The sequence below is a fragment of the Bacillus rossius genome, chromosome 18, assembly GCF_032445375.1.
Source record: "Bacillus rossius redtenbacheri isolate Brsri chromosome 18, Brsri_v3, whole genome shotgun sequence".
In the NCBI taxonomy this organism is placed as follows: domain Eukaryota; kingdom Metazoa; phylum Arthropoda; class Insecta; order Phasmatodea; family Bacillidae; genus Bacillus; species Bacillus rossius.
This window is the reverse complement of record NC_086345.1, coordinates 13,223,509-13,240,392: the sequence shown is the minus strand read 5'-3', so window position 1 is coordinate 13,240,392 and position 16,884 is coordinate 13,223,509. Positions and strand designations below refer to the sequence as shown.

Sequence of the window (16,884 nt, the reverse complement as noted above, 5' to 3'; positions counted from 1 at the left end):
GTCATTTGTTACAATTTATTGACACACTAAAGCATGAAGATTCATTTAATCTTCAGCATAAGTACAAAAAAAATCTACATATAATACATTCATCTGGCAAGGTAAGTTTTTAACATGCTTTTTTGCACTGTTTGTCATTAAAAGAAATAATCAAGAAATCAAAGTAATAAATAAAAAATTAAAACTTATAGAAAAAAAGACTAAACCAGTTAGTGTCAAAACAGATTCAACAACAAACCTTAACAGGTAAGTAGGTATTATGGACAAGACACCAACTGCACAGAAAAAAGTTTCCTATGCCAAAACAGTTGTTGCTGACCATCAGCTCCCGAAACATCACAACTGTTGTCATAGGAAACCATGTGCTGTTGTGTTTTTCCATTACACCTGTTCAAGTTAATCTGTTCAACACCAGCTCATTTTGACTTGTTCTCTGTGGGATTTTAATTTATTACTTTGCATTCTTTATTTTTTTTTTACCATGACCAACAATGCAAAACTAAAGTGGTGTATGTCCAAAAAATCATATTACATCAAAATTACCCCACTTATGAATCATTTATAGAACATACCATTTTAAAACTTTTAACACAATGGCACACACTCATTTTATGTTCTAGTCTCAAAATATTTGTAAAAGATTATCTAATACTAGATGTAAAGCATAGCAGAATAATTCGTTAATATGATCACTTGTGACATTTTACAGCTTGCAAAAATAACAAAGCAAATATTAGGTGAGAAAGTTGGTAAATTTACAATAAATTCAAGAGTGCTATAGGAATAAATTTACAGAAACATCTCTAACATAATGACAATAAAATGAATTGAGCAAGGTAATATTGCTTAAACATCCCAACATGACGCATTTCCAATATTACATGAATCACATACACTTCATCATTATTTTAAATTATGTTTTATTAGATACACACATCATAACACACTTCTTAAAGATTTAATACATTTTAAGATTCCTTTCACTTATTGCAACTGTTGATCATAATTCAAATCATTAGATAACCTTTTCTTAAAAAAAAAAAAAAAAAAAAAAAAAATTGAGATGAGTGCTCTCAGACATTGAAAATGATGTTACTTCTTTGAAGGTTAAAAAAAAATTATCATACATGTGACAACTAGCTTCTGAACTTTCATGAGTTACATTTGCAATTCCCTCTACTCACCCCCCCCCCCCCCCAATCCACAAATTTTTTTTTTACAACACATTTGGAGTTATTTATAAACTTAACAAGCCTATTATCTATAAAAATCTATTCTTCATAACACGCAACTTATTAATTTTATTTTTCCTCTTCAAAGACTTATTTTAAGGGTTGCATTAAAGTATCTGGCAGTCCAACACACAATCAGTCAATGTTTGCAACACAGCATTTGCTGTGAATTGCCACAGCATTCTGCGCATCATTAATAAATATATACAAGATTTTATGGTTTTATTTTTAAGCCAATTCCAGTGTTATTGTTTTATTTTTTTAAGAATCCTATTTTTTCATAAATATAGCATATTATTCCATAAATATAATGCTTAAATGGTTCTTGATACTTATTTCACCAAAATCATTTTTACTGGTGAATTAAGCACCTTTACATTAATTACAATATAATAATGACTAATAGGACAATAAATATTAATTGAAAAGTATTTGTCTGTGTTCGACAAATGTACCAACATTGCAATGTAAACATGAGTAACTAATGTAATAACAGCTGCAAACTAATACAAAGAAAAAAATTATCTAATCAATTTATTACATAAACTTTGGTATAAATTTCACGATAAATTAATTCCATTCATCGACTTTTGTGTATTAAAATATTATGTTATTGTGATTTAAATCAGCATTTTTAATAAAGTATAAAGGATAATTTTACACTTTATAGAAATGTAAATATTTATTTCATTTAATATTTGTTTTATCTTAGTAACTTGTGAATTTGTACTCTACGTTTCATTTGATTTTAAAACATCTTAAATTATTTGTTTGCTTTTTAAATGGCAAACAACAAAATACTAAGTTAAACATACATTCCATAGCCAAAGTTAAATATTCAAAATTTCAAGCTGTAATTTTCGGAGTATCATTGTGAACCATGTAAGGATTTACAGTTCTTTGATTTATAAATAAAAAGGGAGGATCAAAGTTTGAAAAAGAATGAAGGAAACAATTTTTTTTAGAACATTAGTAAGAATGATTTTGGATAGAAAAAAGACTGATTCATGAATATATAGCTGATTTAAAATATGTTCTGAAAATTATTTAATACAAGTTATTAAGAATATTGATTGAAAGAGAAGACATAAGAAAATTATGGAAGGTGAACTAATAAAATCAGTTCTTCTATCAGGTTAGAGGTTATTCTTGTAGTCGTAGTATGGTAAACTTTTACAGAATCCTTCAATTCGCAGATTTGTAAAATATGGGAACTATTGTAGTGGTGTTCAATGTCAAAAAATTATTATTTATATCTTATTTATTATTTTATTAGTTCACCTTCCATAATTTTCTTATGTCTTCTCTTTCTTCTGACAATCTCTCTCAGAATTTTTGTGCAAAAAGTGGAAATGTTGAAACAATGTGAATGTACTTTTCAAACAACATGATTTTTGGTGCTAAGTTTGTTGAAGCTCAGTAAGGACTCAGAAAAATTGACAAGGATGAAATTATTCCAAAGATATGTTACATTTACACAAAAATATACTTGTAAACTGTGGTTATGTTAGTTGGATGATATCAATCAGTTACTAATGAACCAATGTAAACAGGTTAGATTCAATGTCAAAAATGTTTTTTTTTTTTCCTAGCAGTGCAAAATGTAAATGCACTCTGTAAATAGTTACCCAAAATTAATAAGCCCACTTCATATTAATACTTTATTCAAATATTATACTAAGTTTAAGGTAAAAATCATTTCCCAAAAGTGTAACTGTACCACAAAAGCTCGAGCTTGGCTTGAAGTATAATTCTTAGGCTCGCAGACCTCTAATGTAGGTCTATCTATTTAGTAGGCTAACAATGATAATGGTTTCTTTTTTTATTTCCATATTTTTCTCAAAAGTTCTCACATTTTATTACTCCATCACAGTAAATTTATGTGCAATAAACTTAAAAAAAAAAAAAAAAAAAAAAAAAAAAAAAACCTTGAACTTGACTCGATACTCGCGAGTATTTTAGCAAACTCGCTCGAGCTTGACGGAAAATCCCCTAGTATTTATATTATATTTAAGTAAAAACAGGTTAAGTTACTCAACAAATATTATTTTAAAAAATTAATTCATCAAACAAATATTAAATTATTTAAGTCTTCTTAGAATTCTTTCTTCAGAATGAAAATTAATTGCCGGAAATGTTCCAAAGTGTAGAAATCCATATTACTTCGTTGATTGAAGTTCAATAACAGAAACTTTCATTATGTTCACAAAGAAGCTATGATCACACAGAAGTTGAAAACTGTCACATAACCTTAAAATAATAATAATGAAATTTCTGGCCTTTGTTTTGAAGAGGTCAACTCCCAAAAATGAATTTATATTCCTGGAACACCAAAGCCAGGATGAGGCCCATGACTCGAACCGCCAAAACGGCAGTAAAAGATACGTTGTTACAATTTATAATCAATTTTTACATCAGCACCAAAAAATACAGGCCAAATGGCCGAAAAGAATTTGAAAAGGCAAGGTAAGTCTTTTTCGTTTGGCACGACAGAAATCACAGAATTTACAGTAAGTAGAGGGTATACAAACAAAACAAAATATTCATAGAACCAGTATTACACATTTGATTCTAATAGAAACAAACACATTTAATACATTATTAATTAAATAACTAAACAAAACTTTAACATTCAGTTTATGAAAATAGGTAAAGATACATAAATAAATATTAAATACAACATTTGCATAAAATATTTTAAAATTTATTTAACATAAAAGATTTCAAAAATGTGAATAAATTAATTGCTCATAAAATCACGAGTGCCGTAACTAGAAACGGCACACTACCGACATCTCCGGTGGGCCATGAAACACTGGACTACGCTCTCATCGAGGCTGAACTACCAAACTACCACCGACTGACAGGAAGGTGGCTAACCAACACCAACGTGTGAACAATTTTGGAAATTGTTAATTAAGGGGCCCACCTAGTCGGGGGGTGTACCTGGTGCTTCTGGCGCGGTGTCTCCTCTGGACTGGCGCGCAGTCTTCTCGTCCTGCACCGAGCGGTGTCCGTTAAGACTGCACGGCCGAGAAATGAAGATAAAGGTGTAATGCAAGTCCCTCAAGTGCTTTCAAGAATCTGCAGTTTTTTTCATGCCTAAAATTTGTTCTGAACCATAAGTACTTCTCTTATAAATGTTTTATATATTATATATATATATATATATATATATGCTTGTTTAATATATATATATATATACTTGTTTAATATATATAAATGTTTTATATATATATATAAATGTTTTATATATATATATATAAATGTTTTATATATATATGGGAATGAACTACTCATAGCATATTCTTAAATGGTTTTCGTAAATATAGTGATGTTGCATGTTAAAACAATCTTTCAGGCCCTACAAGAACTGAAGGCAGGGGCGTAACCAGGGAGGGGGAGGGGGTTTAGGGGTTCAACCCCCCCCCCCCCCAGCACCAAATCTTTAATTCATTTCTTATTCATCACTCAAACAAATTTCATATTAAAATTAATAAAATTTTTACCATTACAATATTTAAATTTAAGAACCTAAAACTGCTAAAATAGCACTAATTTACACCTTAAAATCCAAATTTTCCCGGGGGAGGACCCCCCCCCCCCCCCCGGACCCCACCGCTTTGATACGGGGAGGGGGGGGGGGGCCATGCTTCTTAACACCCCCCCCCCCCCCCATACACAAATCCTGGCTACGCCACTGACTGAAGGTACTACCGATGCTAGCGGTGCCTACCTCTGGGACCGGCCTGTACTCCATCTCCCTGGGACACGCGACACGCTGCGCTCCTCGGAGTTGCAGATGACCGCAGCACAACTGCGTCACTCCTCGCCTCCCAGAAGGCCGTGCACTCCGGCCTGCCGTCACGCTTCCTTACAATCCTCAAAAGTCCTTAAATTTCACCAACAAACCTTGGGGATCGTCCATTAATCACGTGAGACTCGAAAGGGGGGGGGGGGGGGGGGGTTCCGGAAAAATCACGAAATATCACAAGGGGGGAGAGGGGGTGGTAGAGAGATATCACGTGTATTTATTTTTTCGCGCAATTTCTACTAAACCGAAAAGCGACGCGTGACCTTGTCTCGCCGTAGCCAGGCAACACTATCCCCGCCCGCCGCAACATGAACCACCCGGCTCGGCTTGCCAGTCGCCAGTTAAGACTGTGATTACGGCGCCGAATACATGCCAGTGAGAATAAACCTGCAACCATAATGTGTGTCTGGACATCTTTATCACTGTGCTTAATTTTCCAGAATTAAATTAGATTATACCTATATCTAAAGATAATATTCTGAAATTTTTAAAAATATTTTGTACCAAAAAAATACACGTGATTTATTAGGGGGGGGGGGGGGGGTAAAGTCTGAAACCTCACCACAAATCACTAGGGGGGAGGGGGGGTTAAAAATTTGCTAAAAAAAAATCACATGATTAATGGACGACCCCTTGAAAACTCCTCAATAGACTGATAGCTTGCACGTAACGGATACATGCAGGCACTTTAATGTTCTACTTGCGAGCAAACAACGCCTTGCGCATTCCCAGTACAATTGGAGAGTTTTAGGGCCAAGTGATTAGATTTTATGTATAAAAATACAATTTTTGTTTTTTACAGTTCGTATCTCATCTTTTAACCTAACTAGGTGTGTTTTATTGTCTTACTTTGAACTTTCAAAGTAAATATAATCAGTGGAAACAGTAAATGGTAGGGATATAAAATTCAGATAAGACAATGCTTGGGTTAGATGTGTTCCAGAGATAATTCCGGGCAATAGGGGCTTATCTGTAAGAGTTGAATTACACTAAATAATTTTTTTGCATTAACTTTTTAATATTGTTATTTTCTTGAGATACTTTTGTGATACCACAAATGTTTATTTACCTATTGATAGTGATTAAGGTGGTGATGGTGATGAAGTGAAGGGGTGCTTAAAATCTGCTTAGTTTTTATATCGCTCCAGAGGGTATGTGAGCCATGCACTATGTACATGCCGGCTGTCATCTTCGGGGGCCAGCAGGGTGTGTGTGATTGCCAAGTGAAATGTCTACCTGTAACAAACACAATTTAGGCGTTCCCTCTTGAGAAATCATACATTAAGGGTGTTTTTAAAGACCCATTTACTTCATTTCCTTGGCCACTATCAAAAGGTAAAAAATTATTTGTGAATATAACAAAATCCCTCAAGAAAAAAACTGTTAAGCACAAAAGTAATGTTGGTTAGTTCAATTCGTACAGATAAGTATCTATTGTCCACAATTATCTCTGTCTGGAACACATATCCAACCCAAGCAGTGTCACAATATTTTCCACTCCTAACATTTAGTATGATCATTAATTACATTTACTTTATAAGTTCAAAATAAGACAGTAAACCACACATTTTTAATTTGAAGGTGAGGTACAAAATTAAAACTAAACTTATAGACCAAATTCGCCAATTGTATTGCGCATGCGCAAAGTATTGTTTGCTGGCAAGTCGGAAAAAAATAACATTATCTATTATTTGCAAGCTATCAGTCTTTATTTCAGGAACTTTTAAGGATTCTTGGTGAAATTTTAGGACTTTTAAGGACAAATTTCAAAGACAAATTATTGTTTTATTAAGGATATAAAGGAAGCGTACAAACCTTCACACTGTAAATAATTCTATGAAATAAATAATAAACTAAATATTTTGTCAAAACAAGCTCATTAACAACATTTAGTTGGCTGAAAATGGGTTTGTTACAATAAAGAAGCTGTTGTCATCATGTACATGTTCACGGTTTGTTAATTTATTAATCATCTTTAATATGGGCAATAAATTAAAGGAATTTGTATCGAAACAATTTTATTAAAGTATAAAATGTGCCGCAAATAGTAAACAGAAGCTCTAAGTTAAGAAGACCTTTATTTACAAGTAAAAAAAATAATTTGCAAGTATCTGATGAGCATATGAAAAACATGTAACTGATGGTTACTTTAAATACAGGTTCCTGATATGAAATAGCTAGAGACCCGGAAATTTCGCGGGTTCTTCTGGCCTCAGGATAGAATTCAAAGTTATAGGTGTGCTAGACCCATGTTTACTTTCCCATTGGTTGATTTCTTAGCGAGAACATTTTTATCCTTGTTATTTGGCACTACCTGATTCGCTTACTTCTCTCCTAGCTGGGCATCATTGGCTCACGGTCGTAGAGGGGCGTGTCCAGATAACTGCGGTCCAATCGTGAACACAGTGCGACAGTGTGAAGGTTTGCATTCTAGCTTGCGACTAAATGAATCCGCGAAATTTCCGGGTCTCTAGAAACAGCAAATGTTTACATAGTTTACTCGAGTTTTTTTTTGGGCCATTCATTACTTTACTGTTGGAAACCTAAATAGTTTTGCCGAGTGACGAAGCATGATTGCCTTACCATCTGTTCCAGGACATGGAACACGTCAGAACCAACTCCGCACCGCAGCGCCACAGTAGCGTCCGCCAGACCTCTTCACAGCTCCGCGTTCTCGCTCTGAACTCCGAACAGTGCCGAGTAACTGGCCAGCGGGGAAACAATTAGGGCTAAAGTGCTCCAACTTCAAACAAAATTTTTTTAAACTATTATTTATTGTACTAAATATTATCTGTAAACTCTTTCAAATGCGTTCTTTCAAACATGTCATTTCAATTTGTCTTGTTGCAGTCATTTAAAGCAAGATTGTAAGATTTTAACAGTGGCATTTCGCTTGAAATAAGTTGCCATGTTTCACTGTTCTAGTAACAGACAGCTCGCGGTAAGTATGCTCTATTGTGTTTTTTACCACCACCTCTGCCCCAACAATCGTGAGCAGTTTCGATTTCCGAGGCAACCCAAGTATGCGCGGAGAACGGGGCTTCACTGCGTCGGTGTGATCTACAGTGGAGCAGTGACGTACTGCTAGCGTGGTGGCGTCACTGCCCGGACCCAGGTCGCTGCTGCAGTGCAAGGAAGCCTTTATAAACATGTATGGCACATATCACGAGATTGCAGGTTGTCGGTGTCTTCATGTTAGGAGTACATCACTCCCCCGACATCAAAAACCCACCGTAGCAGGTAGGTCGTAATAGCACCCTAAACAAAATAAACTAAGGGCTAAAGTGCAAAAAGAATAAAAGCCATAAAAAGTTACATTATTACTAGGGACAAGATTAAATGGTGGATTGCGATAAAGATAAAAGTGAAATAAAAAGCATGACAACACACATATAAAACCAAGAAGGATGACAACACACCATGTAACACCCAAATGCAAGTTAATAATACACTATAAAGCATCCAAATGCAACTCCACGAGAGACGTGAGCCAATAAAACATGGGAAAATTCACACATCAGAAAATACGTAACCTAGGTGACAATGCAAAAATTAAAACAACCATTTTTGCAAATGGCCGTCCAAAAGTTAGTGACTAGGGCCCAAACCTTACACATTCAAGGACAATTTAGTGCATTCAAAAGCAAACTTGACCATACAAGATCAATAACTCAAATATTATGTAAAAAATAAAAAAAAAAATGGAAGTGCCAGCAAAGGCAAGTGAAAGAAACTAAGTAAAACTGACTGTAATTTAAAAGAAAAATTTTAAGAAAGAAATAAAGTCAAAATGAAGAAAGTGCCGCTACACGACAGACTTACGGAGCACAACTCATAAAGAGGTGCCTAGTTGTAACAGTCAGTCGGAGCTGCTACACCGAGTCAAAGCCATGACCACTCCAGCGAACGTAACCACTCTGACCTGCTGCGACACACCTGCACAAAAACACTAACAACGAGAGCACCAAAGTTCAACACACAATAAACCTGAAAGGAAATGAAATAAAACAACCCGAAAAATCATCACGATAAAGACACGATGGATGGGAGAACAGTCCAAATTATTTTCCACAAGGAAAAAACTAATGTACAATTGTGTCCGGTGTCTACATTTTTATTTTGTCACGTTCTTTTCACAAAAGCTTGTTGACGTTTCAAAAATATATAATTATCAATGGGTGATGGTTTTTCCATGGTCCCACATTCGACTACGGGCCCTGGACCCAGGATCGGAGACAGCCCCCCCCCCCCCCCCCCCCACCCCTTTCCACCTAAAAATCATCGCAGTTCGAGTTTATTTTCAACGTGTGATTAAACAAATTTTACTTAACGTGTTTTCTTGATTAGTGATGTGTTAGTAATGTTGGTATGTGTTGTGTGTTGGTAATGTTGATTGGACAGTGGTAATGTTGGTACACAGGTTCGACAGTGATAAAACATGTAAGATGACGAGAGGACTTAATAAATATTGTATGTACAAGATTACGGGTTGTTAGTATGTTATTACTTAATACAACATGGCGCAGTCGAGTGGATATTATAATAATGAACAAAATGTTCCCTAGCACATCAAGAAGGGACAAAGGCCGAAACGGGTTATAAACTAATACGGTAAAGTGACTAACGGCAACGGGTGATATACTATAATGGCGTCGGCGGGAGTGCTGTTGCCGCCACCGGGACCGGTTGATATTAATGGCCCAAATTCCGCTGAAAATTGGGAAATGTTTTACCAAAAATTTCAACTGTACTTAACCGCATCTGGACAGACTACCGCGAAAGATGAAGTAAAGTGTGCATTGCTATTGAGTCTGATTGGAGAAGATGCATTACGCACCTTTAACACATTCAAGATTGATGGTGAAAGTTCTAGTCGTTATGGTGATGTAGTGGCGGCATTAAAGAAATACTGTACTCCAAAAAAGAACACAACTTACGAACGTTTTAAGTTGGCACAACGGAAATGGGAAGAAGGGGAAAAGTTTGATAATTTTTTAACTGCGTTGAAAACTTTAGCGCGCTATTGTGATTACGGGGATCAAGAAGAGAGCATCATTAGGGATCACGTAATTCAAGGATGCACAGATCGCGCGTTACAGGAAGTTCTGTTGAGGTTAGAGGACACTTCATTGGGAAAGGTGGCTCAACATTGCCGAGTGGTTGAAGCAAGTGTGATGCAGGCGCAGCAGATAAATGCAGCATCATCTACCAATCACGGCCCACAAGGATTAAGTGTTGATGCTGTGAAGTCGACAACGAGAAAATATAGGTCAGACAGTCAAGTACAAATAACTAAATCAACACATGGTAAGCAGTTCAGTGGGAGCTACAAAGAAGGTATCCAACTATGTACTCGATGTAATACCAAACATAGGAGAAGGGAGTGTCCAGCTTGGGGAAAGAAGTGCAACAAGTGTGGTATATTAAATCATTTTGCATTTAGTTGTAGAACAAAGCAGGTTCGGTCAGTGCAAGTGAATGACGATAGTGACAGTGACAGTTTTAATATAAATCACTTAAGGGTTGTATCCTCATTGCAAACGTCAGGCCAGGTCAAGGTTAATCAGCGACATTGGAAGGAAACACTTCACATTGAAGGCAAGCCAGTCACTCTCAAATTAGACACTGGGTCTGAGGTAAATGTAATGCCATTGGTGATCTTTAAGAAAGTAAACAAGCAGTTCAAGATAAAGCAAACTAAAGCAAGGTTAGAACCATATGGTGGGGGAAAACAAATTCAGCCAGTGGGGATAGTAACCTTACATTGTACAGTAGGTAGAAAAGAAGCCTATCTGGAATTCTACCTAGTTGATTGCAAATCAGACCCTCTGTTGGGTCTTTCAGGATGTATGGAGTTAGGATATGTGCAAAGGGTGCACTGTGTGTCTGGGGGTGAGGCTCAGGACCTAATCAACACCAATCCTGATCTGTTTTCCGGTTTGGGTTCCTTTCCCAGGGAGCACAATATTACAGTTGCACCCAATGCAATCAGGTTTCAACATCCTCCTAGGAGAATTGCCAAGTCAAGGCTAGGGCCTTTAGAGAAAGAATTAGAGAGGTTGAAAAACCTAGGTGTGATTGTTAAAGTAACAGATCCTAACCCTGAAGGTTTCATCAGTAATATAGTGATTGTAGATAAGCCCAATGGTACCGTAAGAATATGTTTAGATCCGGTAGATCTTAACAAGGTCATCTTCAAGAAACGGTATGTAATTAAAACGTTGCAAGATATCCAGGATAAGCTAGACAAAAAAAGGTATTATTCAGTTTTTGATTTTAAGGAAGGATTTTCTCAAATCAGACTAAGTAAAGATGCTATGAACTATGTCATGTTCTCCACCCCTTATGGTATATATAAGTACACACGAATGCCGTATGGGTTAGCTCCGGCCCCTGAAGTCTTCCAGGAGGAAGTGGACAAAAATTTTGGTAATATCCCAAATTCATAGCCTACATAGATGATATTATTTGTTATGGGGAGACCGAAGAGGAACATAATATAGCTGTACAAGCGGTTTTAGACAAAGCCAGGGAAATAGGGGTTAAGTTTAACCCTAACAAAGTTAAGTATAAACAGGCTGAAGTTAAGTATGTGGGACATATTTTCTCAGTTAAGGGAATGAGTATCGATCCGGAGAGAACCAGGGCTTTGATGGAAATTAAACCACCCAAAAACCTTGAAGAGTTGCAAAGCATTCTAGGAATGTTCAATTATGTTCGACCCTTCATAAAGGACATGTCCAAACTTGAACAACCGCTGCAAACCCTCCGAAAATCAGATGTAACATGGCAATGGTTACCCTGTCATGAGATGGCTCTATGTCAGTTAAAAGAGGCAGTAGCTAAGGCACCATGTTTGAAGAGTTTTGACCCAGCAATACCCATCACCTTGCAATGTGATGCATCCCAGACAGGTCTAGGAGCATGCTTATTACAGGAAGGGCAGCCAGTAGCTTTCGCTTCACGAAAGCTAACAGAAACTGAATGTAACTGGGCACAAATTGAGAAAGAGATGTTATCAATAGTTTTTGGTGTAACAAAATTTCATGAGTGGATGTTTGGGTATAGAATAAGAGTAGTCACAGATCATAAACCCCTGGTGCCCCTAATGACCAAACCAGTTAGCAAGATAGGCTCCACACGTCTTAGACGACTTAGGCTAAAAATTCTGCTGTATGACCTGTCAGTGTCATATTTACCAGGAAAAGAAATGTATGTTGCTGACTTATTATCTCGTTCCTATATAACTGATGATGTCCAAGATGATGTAGGGATGTCGCAAATGGTGCATAGTGTGTCGAAAAATTTGGCAATTACTCCATCTAGAAGAGCGCAGTTTGAAAGAGAAACTAATAAAGACCCACAACTTCAGATATTAATGAAGTATTGTGTTACAGGATGGCCAGAACACAAAAAGAAAATTGATCCTAGCGTTAGTTCTTTTTGGCAGATACGTAATGACATATTTGTAGAAGAGAATTTGTTGTTTTTTCAGGATAGAATACTTGTGCCCACGAAATTGCGGTCAGAAATGTTACGATTAGTGCATGAGGGACATAGTGGGTTTGAGAGGTCACGGGCGAAAGCAGGGAGGCCAGGATGGGCCCATGATGTAGAAATGTATGTTAACAAGTGTGAAAGTTGTGAAAAGTATGCTCCTAGAAATCGGAAGCATGAATATCTGCCCAGAGAAATTCCCAAACTCCCATATGAGCGAGTATCGGCAGATATCTTGGATTTTGGGGGTAAGAGTTACCTTATTGTGATAGACGCATACTCTAAATGGTTGGACATAACGGAACTACAAGGTAAAACTGCTGCACATGTGATTGATGCTTGCAAATCCATTTTTTCAACACATGGGGACCCTCAAATATTGGTTGCGGATAATGTACCATTTGGCTCCCGGGAATTTGGGAATTTCGTGAGGGTCAGGTTTGAACTTCAACTTAGTAGTCCTAGGTACCCCCAAAGCAATGGTTTCGCGGAGAAAGGGGTACACATTGCCAAGCAACTACTGCGCAAATGCGTTGATTCGGGTACTGATTACGAGCCTATCGAAATATACCAATTCCAGGTCTAGGAGTCTCCCCATCAGAATTATTAAACAGTCGCTTGGTACGAACCAAGCTACCCGTTACGGTTGACAAACTCCAACCTAAAGTACACCTGGGGGTTTCTCAATGGTTAAGGAAAAGAGAGGATCGGACAAGGAAGTGGTATAACAAAACAGCAGGCAGAAAAGATCTAGATTTTAGGATTGGGCAGAATGTGGTAGAGAGAACCATCCAGGACAAAGTGTGGAAAAGGGGTCAAATCATAAGTAAATATGATACAGCACCTAGGTCCTATTGGGTTGTCAACCACAGAGGTAACGTGGTTAGGCGTACATCCAAAGATTTAAAGCCTTCTTACAATCAGTACGTGCCTAGAAAAAACTACAGTGATATGGAGTTATCTAGCACAAGTAACAACACAAACAAGGAGGCAAGTGATGGTATTGGGGAAACAGTCCAATATGATTTAGCAACAAGTGGGGAGGAAGAGGATTGGCCAGGATGGGGCGCAAATAGTGCCGAAGCTCAACCAAGTAAGGAGAGCGTGGGAGGTGAAACAGAGGAACGATTAGGGGCACAAATAAAGACCACAAACACACGGTCTCTCAGAAAACTGAAAAAGAAAACATGTACTAATTGTCAATAAGGTGAGATAGGTCAGGTCAGTTCGCTTGAAGTTTGAGGAGGGTTATGTACATATTTCAGTAATGTGTTAAACAAGAGGTGAATGTAAAGTGCAAACTGTAAGTGTTGTATGTAAAGAGCAAAATGTATGTGTAAGAGATGTTGCATGCTTGTTGTAAAGAAATATTATGATGAGTTAGCTGAGGTAAAGAAATAAAGTGTTAAGTGGCAATGAGTAACTAGCATGATCAGTTAAAAAATGGAAACACTAAATGTATGTGGAAAGGGGATGATGATGTGTTAGTAATGTTGGTATGTGTTGTGTGTTGGTAATGTTGATTGGACAGTGGTAATGTTGGTACACAGGTTCGACAGTGATAAAACATGTAAGATGACGAGAGGACTTAATAAATATTGTATGTACAAGATTACGGGTTGTTAGTATGTTATTACTTAATACAACAATTAGAGGTTAGTTTTTACTGGTTTTGTCTATTGATAAATTAGGTTATGGTTAGACAAACCACGTGCGATAATTTTTGACAAGACAATCTTCAGTGATTTTTTTTCAGACAATCGATAAAAAAAAAAAAAAGGAAAGCGATACCTCTTACCACGAAATTGGAAATTTTGTATGCTGTTGACCAAGGAGGGAAAAAGGCCGACATAGCCAAAAGATTTAACATCCCGAATTCAACTCTGTCAACTATTATTTCACAGAGGAAAGATTTGGAAAGAAATGCCATTCATGGTGCTGACAGGAAATGGCAAACAACTTGCAAAAACGAATGATTAGAAAAGAAAATGTTCGATTTTTTAATGGAATGTAGGTAAAAGAATGTACCTATCTCTGGGTCGATTCTTCATGAAAAAGCCAAATATGAGGCTCTAAGAATGGGAATTAATAATTTCCAGGCTTCAAATGGCTGGCTGCAGAGATTTAAGTGTCGGTGGAACTTAAGTACTCTGAAGACTGCAGGCGAAGAAGGATCAGTTGATCCAACTGTGTTAGAATCATGGCAGGTGAAGCTACAGACACTCACAGCAGGATATACTCCCTGTGATGTTTTTAATGCTGATGAAGCAGGCGTTTTCTTTAACCTCCTCCCAGACAAAACGCTTGCCCTGAAAGGGGAAAAATGCCATGGAGGTAAGTCCAGCAAGGAGAGATTTACTGTTTTGTTGTATGCAAACTCTGATGGTTCAGAGAAATTGACACCGCTGGTGATTGGGAAATTTTCTAAGCCTCGATGCTTTAAAAACATTAAGCATACACCCTGCACCTACAAAAAGTAACCCCAAAGCTTGGATGACTTCTTCCTTGTTAAGAGAGTGGTTATTTTCTCTGGATGCTTGTATGGGAGCTAAAAATCAAAAAATTCTACTGTTTCTCGATTGTTGTACTGCTCACAAGCTGGATGACATTCAACTGAGAAACATCAAAGTTGTATTTTTCCCTCCAAATTGTACCAGCAAACTCCAGCCACTGGATCAAGGAGTCATTTCTCAGTTGAAGCGTATGTACAGACGCCAGTTTGTGCAGTACTTGCTACGGCAAGTGGAAATTGGGAAAACGTCCAGCATGAAATGGAACATTCTCCAGGCTATGCAGCGCCTGTGCTATGCGTGGGTTACGTCCTACTGATTTAAATGTACTGGCAAACACACATCCTTTTCTTTAAATGTGCTTTCTGTTAGTTGAATTTAGGTTCAAAATGTGCTTCCTCTTTTAGTTTGTTTCCTTTATTCAATGTTCTTTTGACTCGTGTATTATAGTAATTGGTTCTTGTTTTGACTAGCATATTATTCGACCCATTGCGTGTATATAGGAGAGTTCCAGACGTCAGGACTTTCATTTTGTTAATGGCTGTGGCTGTGTAAGGATCACCTAGATTCTCATCTGTCATCTTTAGTCTCGTAATTACCTGTTCTTGTAAACTCGATGGAAGTTGTACCATCGTCTACGGGAACCCTGACGTCAGCGATGATGATGGTGAGGCAGATCAGATTGCTGCGAACCTGGAAACTGGTCTATCACAAGAGACCTCACACAATCCTTCCAGCTAGCATCGACGAGGTAGTCGCCTCGTTTGCACGTGCAACACCAAACATGGGTGTGTTGCAACATGATGTAACCTGCGATGCATCTACGCAGACGTCCAAACGACATGCGTCTTATCGTAGTTCAGTCAGCGAACCTGTCCCAACTAGCACCGAGGCAAAGCCAATTCGCAGCTGTGGTCACAGTCGTCGTCATCCATATATCACCGAAGGAGCCGTTGCAGATGTTGATGTGTGTTCCTGAGCCTGCAAACCAGCTGGAACCGTAGTCAACTAAACCACCCGTGCAGCATTATAGCCTTTGCTTGCAAAAATGCTAAATTCCTGAACCTAATATGCATTTGTAAAATTTTTCTAAAAAAGAAGTGCGACACTTGAACCAGTTGAGTTTTTATTTCTATAATTTAAAGGGCTTGAATATTAATCCAATAAAAAAATGTCAATATATGGACACATGTGGTATACCAGTAGGCTGCAGGTATACAATTGTGGACCCAACGACACGATCCTCAGTCAGTCTCCGACCGCGGTGCAGTGCGGATTGTTCTGTTCGACTAGTCTGGTGTAAAAGTCTGCTGTTATGAACATGATGGTTTCATGATCAACCATTGACATTGGTGACCCAGATGACACCAGCGACTAGTTTTGAGCCAGTGGTTGAAGTTTCGCCAGCAACATGTCAGACTTATATGGACGGTAGACTGTCATCGAGTCAGTGCAAATACTGTTGTGTGTCATTCACTAAACCAACCAATCCTCGCAGACATGAAAGAAATGGGTGTACGAATACTATTTCAGTGCAACAAGTGTAATAAACTAATTTCACGCCCCAATAGCTTACATTGACATTATGATATCCGTACTGGGTCTGTTATGTGCATGCAAGAACCTAATTCAAATATTGAGGCAGAACCTTTATGCTAGCACAAAGTGCCAGACATAATGAAAGATAATTTGATCTATCCACAAAATGTGTCGTTACAATCGTCCTGTGGGAACGGTTTAGTGTCATATTGACACCCTGATAATTTGGTAGTCCATTCTAAAAACTGCGAAAGCAGAAAACTAAATTTTATTGCCTCCTCAATGTCACATG

The 16,884-nt window shown here is 37.4% G+C and overlaps 1 long non-coding RNA gene across 2 annotated transcripts; it reads right to left on the bottom strand.

The window, feature by feature from the left end:
• LOC134541204 (uncharacterized) lies at nt 1-9,290 on the bottom strand. 2 transcript variants are annotated; one of them, XR_010076571.1, is made up of 3 exons: nt 8,869-9,290; nt 4,969-7,750; nt 1-4,255 (listed from the first exon to the last, which is right to left on the bottom strand). It is a non-coding gene; the product is annotated as an uncharacterized LOC134541204 (long non-coding RNA). The 2 variants fall into 2 exon arrangements; XR_010076570.1 differs by having other exon boundaries at nt 4,969-9,290.
• Nucleotides 9,291-16,884: the final 7,594 nt, after the last annotated feature.